We start from the raw sequence: 11320 nt of genomic DNA on the forward strand, positions 1-11320 counted from the left end.
CGCATGGCAAAGGGCACAAAAAAAACTACAAGTTAAGTGGAGCTCAATATGCAACGAGTTGCATATTGACGGAACACCACATCAATTATTTAGTTCTCTCTCGTTTATGTACCCAGCAATATTAAATGTTGTTAAACATGGCAAGAGGTGATGCAAAGTAAAACTACCTATCTAGGCAAGTTTAAATGAGGCCAGAATAATAAGCAACAAGTCTGGAAAATCCTCATGTGCATATTTATGGATTTGGTACTGTTCTGCCCTAAACCATATTTTAGAGTTATTAAACATGCAAAGTGATGCCACCATGTTAAACTAGGCATTTTTCAACCCCATTTACATACAAAGTTTCTTAAAATCGGAGCTACGGTTATTTAGTTATGAATAAAATCATTTTAACATGGCAATTAAGCAAAACTTAAACAAACAGTATTTTAAACATTTTAAACATGCATGAAACTTGGAGATTATGAATCTAGACACAATTCTAATCATTTTTCATATATAATTTATTTTAAAAAGATGCACCGTTTGTGAGTTATTAAATGCATGAAACAGGAGGGTTTTTCTGTAAAAACTGTTGTCTCTGGAATATTGGCAAAATTCGCAGGACTAGGAAAAAAACCTAGCAGGCCGAATCTGGCCGGCCCAAAAGTGCATAGGGAGCGGGGGCTGCTCACCAGGCCTCATGGGCCGGTCGGTGGAGGTGTAAGGCAGGCAGAGCCAGCTGGGCCGAGGCGAGGCCGGCCCAGGTGCGCGCGGATCTGGCGGTTGACTCGATCGAGTCAATGTGGTCGAGCGGGAGCTGGCGCTGGTCGTCGTTCTGAAGGAAAATGGCAGCGGCGGGTTCAGGGTGACGCGGGAACGGGCAAGGGTGGTGCAGGGCCAGGACGGAGCGGTGGCACAGGACTTGGGGGCGCCGGTGGCGGGGATGGAAGCAGGGGCGCGCCGCGGGCGGCTGGACGAAGCGCGCGAGGAGGCAGGCGCTCATGCACGACCTCGCGAAGCAGGGCGGCGGCGGACTTGGCACGGAGGCGAGCAGGAACTTGTAGCTTGGTTCCCATGGTGGTGGCTGTGGAACGATTGACAGAAGATTATAGAAAAGAGGGAGCCGCGGGAGGAGGAAGGAGAGATGGGCGGTGCGGGGCTGGCCTGGTTCCCTGCTGCTGATCGGCGCGACGAGGGATGGCGTGGAAGTGGATCGGGGCGGCGTCGTGGCTGGCCTGTTTCTCAACAGAGCTCTCCGGCGGTTGCGTGCTCGGGGACGGGAGGACACAGGAGGCGGGGAAGCTGCGGGCGAGGAGCTCGGGGAAGCATCCCTGGCGTTCTTCTGCTCATCGCCGGCAGGGACGGCTGGCTCCATGGAAGTGCTTGAGAAGAAGCAGAGGAGGCCGTGGACTCTGGCTGTTGGTCAAGATCGAGTTTTCTTGATCTGGAAGCCGGCCGGGACGGGTGCTGCTCGGGGAAGGGGAAGCTCGGGAAGTGGTTGGCTGTGGTTTGGATCCAGGAAGATCGGGCGAGGGGATTTGGCCTGGTGGGATCTGGATCGCTCCCGAGGAAGGAGGAGACTTGTTCGAGCACTTCGTTTGGGCTGGTGGGGAGACCGAGGAGAAGGTGGAGGCTCTGGTTGGTTCGCTGGTGATCCCGAGGGGAACCAGAGAGAGTGGCAGCGGAGGGATTCAGAGGATGGGACAGGATAGGCTAGGGTTTGATCTGATATTTATATTAGATGAGTTTAGGTTAGGGGATAACTCGTCCCTCCAATCAAAATCGGACGGTCGAGAAAAATAGGATTGGGAGACCAAATAAGGAAACGGTGATGTTTTGTAGATGTTTGGGGATGATGCGGATCCAACGGTGATGACTGTTCGGGTCGGGTTCGGGAAAGTTTCGGACACGCACGTGAGGGGTCGGTGCACTGTGCAAAGAGGGGTTTCCGGACCGTGCGATCACATCGGACGGCTCCGGACGCGAAGAGGGGTAGGTGGATGGACTAGGTGGACTGTGGCGAGGCTGAGAGGAGAGAAGAGAGAGAGATGGCCCAACAGCAGTTTCCGGAGACCGAAAATGTCCGACGATAGACCGGCTATACTGCCGCTATAGTTTAACGGTTGGGCTATCAAATGAACTCCGAATGCGATGAAACTTGGCAGGCGACCTACTAACACTATAACAACACCACATGCCAACTTTCAACCCAATCCGAGAACATTTTCCGGCCACTTATAAAATACTATTTCGGACATGCCGCAGGCGCGTGCAAGTGTGTCTGGGCTCAGAACGGACAACGGACGGAACAAGGAGACCGGGACGGATGCAAATTTTGAAAACATGCATATGGAATGTGGATAATGACATGGCAAGATGCAACACACAAGTGAATGACATGGCAACGACAGCGAATAACTAGAAGACACCTGGCGCATCAGTCTCGAGGCGTCACAACACTCCACCACTACAAGAGGATCTCGTCCCGAGATCTAGAATGGCACCGGAGAGAAAAGTAAGAGGAAGAGAAGAGGTAAAACTAAGTTGCTTCTTTGACAAACGAGTGACACCAAAGAACCTTGAAAAGTTGAACAAATTGAAAGAAAGAATACAAACGAAGATGAACAAAGTTGAAAACACTCCTTTAGAAAAGAGAAAGAAGGAAGAACAAATTCGGGCAGCACTCCGGTTGAAAAATGATAAGCAACTTAATAAGATGAAAAGAACTAGAAGAGATGACACAAAACTCCGGTTAAATGGATAAGCAAAGGAAAGAACATGATCTTTGATAAAACGAGATGATGGTTGAAGACAACAATATCACAATGCCTCCGGAATGAAAGAATAGAAGTTGGATCATCAGAACAAAAGAACGGAGAAGAAAACAACATCTTCTACCTCCAATGAGCTTGAAAAGCATCTTTAGGAGAAGGGTCGAACGGAATTGTTGGAAAACCAACAACGAAAAAGAGTAAGCTTGTTGTGGGCTTATAGAAAACATCTCAAAATTATGAGGTGAAATTCCGCCACTAACGGAAGACAAAAGATTTGCTTGGTATGAACAAGGAGACGAGAAGCTTATTTCACCGCGAGGATAGATGAAGAACTTGGGTCATTTATGAGCACCATAAATAGAAACAATCCTTAGGAAAGGCTTTAGGTGAAACATGACACAAGATAACCCCAACGAAGAGGTTGATGGATTTAAAATACCTCATTCTTAACAACATGTGAATCATTAAACATGAACTCAAATTATCAAGAATGACATAATACCACCTCCAATGATACGGTAGAAAGAATTGCACTCCGGATTGCAAGATGGAGAATGCTTGAGCTCCTCTGAAAAGAATCTTGATGAACACTTCGAGAAGGAATTAAATCCTTTATGAACCATCATGTAGCGCCTCCATGAAGAACTCCGGTAAACAAAAGGATCACGAAAAGAAAGAGAAGTTGAAAACACAAGGTGAAACCTTGTAATGATTTAGATGGATCTCCGTGATAATTAGAGCTTGGAACTCCGAGAAAGAAAAGATGAACAAAAGATTGTCCAAGGTTCCGGTAGGCCAGCCCAGAGTTGCCCCTGGTGGCCACCGGCAGCTGACAGGTTGGACCAACACTCAAAGGAGCACTGGCCCGGGGGTTTAAATAAAGATGACCCTTGAGTCTGCAGAACCCAAGGGAAAAGGCTAGGTGGCAAATGATAAAACCAATGTTGGGCCTTGCTGGAGGAGTTCTATTCAAGGCGAACTATCAAGGGTTCCCATTATAAGCCAACCGTGTAAGGAACGCAAAATCAAGGAACATAACACCGGTATGACGGAAACTAGGGCGGCAAGAGTGGAACAAAACACCAGGCATAAGGTCGAGCCTTCCACCCTTTACCAAGTATATAAGATGCATTAATTAAATAAGAGATATTGTGATATCCCAACAATAAACATGTTCCAACAAGGAACAACTCCAATCTTCACCTGCAACTAGCTACGCTATAAGAGGGGCTGAGCAAAGCGGTAACATAGCCAAACAACGGTTTGCTAGGACAAGGTGGGTTAGAGGTTTGACATGGCAATGTGGGAGGCATGATATAGCAAGTGGTAGGTATCGCAACATAGGCATAGCAGTAGAGCGAGCAACTAGCAAGCAAAGATAGAAGTAATTTCGAGGGTATGATCATCTTGCCTGAGATCCCGCAAGGAAGAAGAATGGGTCCATGAAGAAGACAAACGGACGTAGTCGAACGGATCCTCACAACTCCGGAATGAAACCGAAGCTAACGCGAGAAGCAACCCGGAAAGAAGCAAACAACATAGTAAACAATCATCACATAAACATGGCATGATGCGCAAACAAGTATGATGCATGCCGGTTTAAATATGCATGGCATGGCAAAGGGCACAAACAAAACTACAAGTTAAGTGCAGCTCAATATGCAACGAGTTGCATATTGACGGAACACCACATCAATTATTTAGTTCTCTCTCGTTTATGTACCCAACAATATTAAATGTTGTTAAACATGGCAAGAGGTGAAGCAAAGTAAAACTACCTATCTAGGCAAGTTTAAATGAGGCCAGAACAATAAGCAACAAGTCCGGAAAATCCTCATGTGCATATTTATGGATTTGGTACTTTTCTTCCCTAAACCATATTTTAGAGTTATTAAACATGCAAAGTGATGCCACCATGTTAAATTAGGCATTTTTCAACCCCATTTACATACAAAGTTTATTAAAATCAGAGCTACGGTTATTTAGTTATGAATTAAATCATTTTAACATGGCAATTAAGCAAAACTTAAACAAACATCATTTTAAACATTTTAAACATGCCTGAAAGTTGGATATTATGAATCTAGACACAATTCTAAGCATTTTTCATATATAATTTATTTTAAAAAGATGCACCGTTTCTAAGTTATTAAATGCATGAAACAGGAGGGGTTTTCTGTAAAAATTGTTGTCTCTGGAATATTGGCAAAATTCGCAGGACCAGGAAAAAAACCTAGCGGGCCGAATCTGGCCGGCCCAAAAGTGCACAGGGAGCGGGGGCTGCTCACCAGGCCTCATGGGTCGGTCGGTGGAGGTGTAAGGCAGGCAGAGCCAGCTGGGCCGAGGTGAGGCCGGCCCAGGCGCGCGCGGATCTGGCGATTGACTTGACCGAGTCAACATGGTCGAGCGGGAGCTGGCGCTGGTCGTCGTTCTGCAGGAAAACGGCAGCGGCGGGTTCAGGGCGATGCGCGAATGGGCTAGGGCGGTGCAGGGCCGGGACGGCGAGGTGGCACAGGACTTGGGGGCGCCGGCGGCGGGGATGGAAGCAGGGGCGCGCCGCGGGCGGCTGGACGAAGCGCGCGAGGAGGCATGCGCTTGTGCACGACCTCGCGAAGCAGGACGGTGGCGGCGAACTTGGCGCGGAGGCGAGCAGGAACTTGGAGCTTGGTTCCCATGGCGGTGGCTGTGGAACGATTGACAGAAGATTAGAGAAAAGAGAGAGCCGCGGGGAGGAGGAAGGAGAGATGGGTGGTGCGGGGCTGGCCTGGTTCCCTGCTGCTGGTCAGCGCGATGAGGGATGGCGCGGAAGTGGCTCAGGGCGGTGTCGCGGCTGGCCTGTTGCTCACCAGAGCTCTCCAGCGGTTGCGTGCTCGGGGACAGGAGGACACAGGAGGCGGGGAAGCTGCGGGCGAGGAGCTCGGGGAAGCATCCCTAGCGTGCTTCGGCTCATCGCCGGCAGGGATGGCTGGCTCCATGGAAGTGCTTGAGAAGAAGCAGAGGAGGCCGTGGACTCTGGCTGCTCGTCCAGATCGAGTTTTCTTGATCTGGAAGCCGGCCGGGATGGGTGCTGCTCGGGGAAGGGGAAGCTCGGGCAGTGGTTGGCTGTGGTTTGGATCTAGGAAGATCGGGCAAGGGGATTTGGCCAGGTGGGATCTGGATCGCTCCCGAGGAAGGAGGAGACTTGTTCGAGCGCTTCATTTGGGCTGGTGGGGAGACCGAGGAGAAGGTGGAGGCTCTGTTGGTTCGCTGGTGATCCCGAGGGGAACCATAGAGAGTGGCGGCGGAGGGATTCGGAGGATGGGACAGGATAGGCTAGGGTTTGATCTGATATTTATATCAGATGAGTTTAGGTTAGGGGCTAACTCGTCCCTCCGATCAAAATCGGACGGTCGGGAAAAATAGGCTTGGGAGACCAAATAAAAAACGGTGATGTTTTGTAGATGTTTGGGGATGATGCGGATCCAACGGTGATGACTGTTCGGGTCGGGTCCAGGAAAGTTTTGGACGCGCACGTGAGGGGTCGGTGCACTGTGCAAAAAGGGGTTTTCGGACCGTGCGATCGCGTCGGACGGCTCCGGACGCGAAGAGGGGTAGGTGGATGGACTAGGTGGACTGTGGCGAGGGAGAGGAGAGAAGAGAGAGAGGGCCCGACAGCAGTTTCCGGAGACCGAAAATGTCCGACGATAGACCGGCTATACTGCCGCTGTAGTTTAACGGTTGGGCTATCAAACAAACTCCGAATGCGATGAAACTTGGCAGGCGACCTACTAAAACTATAACAACACCGCATGCCAACTTTCAACCCAATTCGAGAACATTTTCCGGCCACTTATAAAATACTATTTCGGACATGCCGCGGGCGCATGCAAGTGTGTCTGGGCTCAGAATGGACAACGGACGGAACGAGGAGACCGGGACGGATGCAAGTTTTTGAAAACATGCAGATGCAATGCGGATGATGACATGGCAAGATGCAACACGCAAGCGAATGACATGGCAACGACGGGGAATAACTGGAAGACACCTGGCGCATCGGACTCGGGGTGTCACACTGTTGATACAGATGTTTCTTGAACTACTAAGCATACTATGATAACCACATCCATTGTTGCGAGGTGATAGAGGCGAGGGGCCGATCTTTTGATGAGACGATAACTATCGATTTGGTGGAGACGACTTTGATGATCTGACTACAAACGTGCACGACGTTGCGCCTTAGCAATCGCTAAGCCAATCTCCCGAGGTTACTGACGATGCTGGAAGCACGATCAACCTGACCATGAAGGTCTATTCCTGCACGCAATCGAAGAACAAGCAAGAATGTGGTAATGCAATTTGAATATTGCAAATATATATGAAGTATTGATAAAGGTGGGGATCCGAAAGCAGCCTTGGTCTGGTCGTTGGACACAAACAAAGTACACAAAGTTGCAATGGCTAACTTTTAACTAAACAAATCCCAAGGAAAAAGCTACTAGATGGATCTACTTATATAGGAGCAAGGGGTGGCGGCCAAGGATGTGTGACAATGTCCCAAGGCATCCTAAAACTAAACGTAGGTCGTACAAGGCTCATGGGCCCAAGTGGAGGTGATGCAACACCTTTGGACTTGTAGTTTGACTCGGATTCTGCTACAGCGTCAGATTGTTTCATCGATAACTCAATGCTCCAGACGAATTTTAAGGTGAATCCCATTGAGTTGGAAAGTGCACAAAATCTACTTTCCAACAAAAAAGGAATCACCCAATTCGGAGTCTGTATGAAAGAGTTATTGGTGTTTTGAGTCGGGTATGTCTGTGTAGTCTGAATCTGAGTCCAGAACGTGAGAGACTTGGACTCTATCTTCTCTTGGCCCAAAAGTGACCTGAGAAGACTTTTTGAACGGAACCTAAACTTCTCTTTTTCCATTATCTTCATACGTGGATTGTATAAACGTCCCATACACCTGCAATTAGACATGACAAAAAAGTTTGTGAAGTATCTTTGTCCTGGATGACATAAATAAATTGTTGCATAGTTTGCATTAGAAATCACCTCACAAATATACATGTATGCAATATTTTTGGTCGTATCCAAGATAGTCATGTCCTCATCATCCTACCCTTCTTGAAAACAAAGCCGTCCTCGGCGTTGCTTAATCTGAAATGTGGCTAACAAAAGAGACAAGGTGTACATGTTGTATATGCATATGTCATCAATTTTTACTTCCCTTGGTTTTTGCACATATGACACATGTGTACATGAGTAACTTCCATAATTCATAAAATCCGAAGCCAAAATATTATCCCAAGAAGTAGAAGGCATGAAAATATTGCAACTCAGTTTGCATATATAAGTGAAGCTCTTATTCATTTCAAAAGGTTGACAACGTTCATCATTAAACCATCCCAACATTTGTGAATAAACCTTACTTGCATCAAATTTACATGCTACAACATGCTTAAATAAGCAAACATGCAATAAGTCATTTGACACAAAATCATCAACAAGATTAGAGGTCATATCAAAATGATTAAACATTGGCACAATTATTTTCAAACGTATTTGATCCAAATCTGATTTATTCCCGGATTCACATGGTTCTTTCATGTTAACAGTTAATTCAATGGGTCCACTCGAAATTGTTGATCTTTTAGTTGTTTGATCACATGGAAAAGTCAAATTATCAACATAGTCCTCTAAAATAGGTGGTGTGATCAAAGTAGTGGGTAGCTGATCAGATGGTGCATTTAAATTGACAAGGAATTCCTCATTCTCATGTAGAGGTGGAAGATCAGTACCTTTTTCATTACCTCTTACGATCAACTTAGCTGATGTAGCCACTCTCGAGGGTGATGTGTCACATGGTGGAGGTGACATAATCCTTACAACAACGGATGTGGTTGTCATAGTACAACTAGTAGTTGAAGGAACAACCATATCAACTCTTGGAATGTGCACCGTATGCTTATTCTCCTTATGGGCAACATGTCATTTTATTTCCTGTTCAACTTCGCAAGCAAGACGAAACAAACGGTCCATAGGATAACACTCTTCATGAATTAGTATCTCTCGAATATCACGGCTTAATCCTCCCCAAAATCTATCCATTAAATCTTCTTCATTTTCTTGTAAAAAGGTATGCAACAAGGTAGTTTGTAAATCATCATAATATTTTGTTATGGCATCACTACCTTGTTTTAATTGTTATACTTTTGTAATCATAGCACGAGTATAATAAATATTGAAGAATCTATCTCTCATGAGAAGTTTTAAATCAACCCATGTAGTAGGTATATAATCAGGGTATAACCGACAATGTTCGCTCCACCAAACTAAAGCAAAGCTACTGAATGTACTAACCGTAGATTTAACTTTCCTACGCTCATCAAAATTATGAGACGCAAATCTAGCATTTATCTCGTACTCCCGTTCAATATATAAATCAGGCCTAAAGCGACCAGTAAATGGTGGCATGGAAACATTAACCTGATTATGTGCATTCTGATGTTGTTGCTCCTCTTGTGACGTTTGTTGTATTTTCTTAGGTGGTGGCAAATCTCCCACGATCGATGAAGCCCAAGAACTAACAACTCTGGAACCTGCCATAGTTAGTAGAAAACAAGAAACAAAATCCGAAAATAATATTCCTATGAACTACTAGGATGTGGTGGTAAAACCCTCACAGTATAGCAAATATCAATATCTTACAAGTTCTTAGCATGCAGCAGGTGGTGACAGGCAATTAGCGGTGTCAAATAACTCTGAAGATTGAGTAAAGCGATTGCCAGGGGAACGTACGTATACACGGTTTAGAAATATGTGGATCTTGGAAGGCATAAATATTTGGTAGAAGAATATTAGCAATCAATTCAGAGATGCAATGTTGAAAAAACGCTCAACGACGGTACTGTGCTGGTCCTAGGCGAGACCGCACTAGAGACACGAGTCTAGAACACTAATGAGGTCATGTCGTATACAACTAGCATCAATAAAGGAAATGAAGTAGCTCTGGACAGCAAGATATAAGTGAAGATCACAGCGGCAGTAAAGATACTGATGAAAACAACTACCAAGCAGGATATACAACAAATCTCTCTCCAACTTTCCTCTTGAAAAGTTTGAGCCAATTTTTTGATAATTTTTTCAAAGAATGCTACTAACTCAAGCTTTCGAATGCAAAAAGAATCACTCAATTCCGAATTGATATGAGGAGTCAAAGAATTCTAAAACTGACCTGAAAAACTGGAACAAGCTGTAGGCATGAACTTCGAAGGGCAAAAAGACCTATTTAGAAGCCAATTTTGAGACGCCACATATTAAAGTAGCTTTTGCAACTATTTAGATGTGGCTCGTTGCTAGCTTTAATTTGAGTACTTGTGGAGCCAAAGTGGACTTCGTATGAGAAAGATATGCCTGTTTTACTGAACACTGCGCAAAACAAATTCCAATCCGAATTCAGGTAAGAGATTGATTCTAGATAGATCCAAAATTTCTTTTTTTTCTCATTTTTTTTCTTTCTCTCCTTTTTTCTTTGACTTATTTTTTTACTTTTCTGCCTTTTATTTTTTCACTCTTCCTCTTTCCAAGACAAACTAGATAAGATGTAGGCTGGATCAAGCAAAGATCTGAACGACCTCAACTATGATTGTGACAATGAACGATGGGAAGCACTGTAACGCTCCGGATACCACTTTCCATATTTGTAACTCCGACTCTTGCCTTTTTCGGAGATGTGATATGAGTTTCCCTTCATGGTTGGGTTTTTTTGTCTTCGTTTTGCTTTTTTTCATGTCATGCATTTCATATCATGTCATCATGTGCATCTCATTTGCATTCTTGTTCGTCTCATGCATTCGAGTATTTTCCCCGTTGTCCGTTTCGCAATCCGACACTCCCACTTGCACCCGGCGCACCCCTCTTGTCTCTTTTCGTGAGCGGGTGTTAAACGTTCTCGGAATGGACCGAGATTTGCCAACTGGCCTTGGTACACCAACGGTAGACGGCCCGTCAAATTTCGTGTCATTTGGAGTCCGTTTGATGCTCCAACGGTTAACTGGATAATCGCAAAGGCCTTTTTTGTGTTGCAGCCCAACACCCCTCCAAAACAGCCCAACAACCCATCTAAACCATTTCCATGTCTTCCGCCGTCGGATCACGATCGTGTGGGCGAAAACAGCACCTCATTTAGACACTCCCACCTCTTTCTACCTATATACATGTGATCCCCTCCGAATTTCGTGCAGATGAACCCTAGCCCCGCTCCCCTCGCGCCGCCGGACACGTCCAACTCCGGCCGGACATGTCAAGCCTCCACGTTGCCCGGACCAATCCGGGGACACCACGTCATCACGCCGCCGCCCTCGCCCACTCACAGCGCGCCACCTTACCCACGCCACCTCACCGCGCCTCCCACCACCGCCGCTGGCCCTGCAAGCCCATCCGGGGCCCTCTCGAGCCCATGGGAGCCCGGATCCCGCCGCCCATTGCTCCGCGCAGCATTGCCCGCTCGCCGCCGACGTTCACCGGTGCTTCCTCGCCAGCGCGACCATAGATTTCTTTTCCTCTTGCATATCTTCAGG

This window comes from Triticum dicoccoides, chromosome 1A (assembly GCF_002162155.2).
Source record: "Triticum dicoccoides isolate Atlit2015 ecotype Zavitan chromosome 1A, WEW_v2.0, whole genome shotgun sequence".
Taxonomy (NCBI): domain Eukaryota; kingdom Viridiplantae; phylum Streptophyta; class Magnoliopsida; order Poales; family Poaceae; genus Triticum; species Triticum dicoccoides.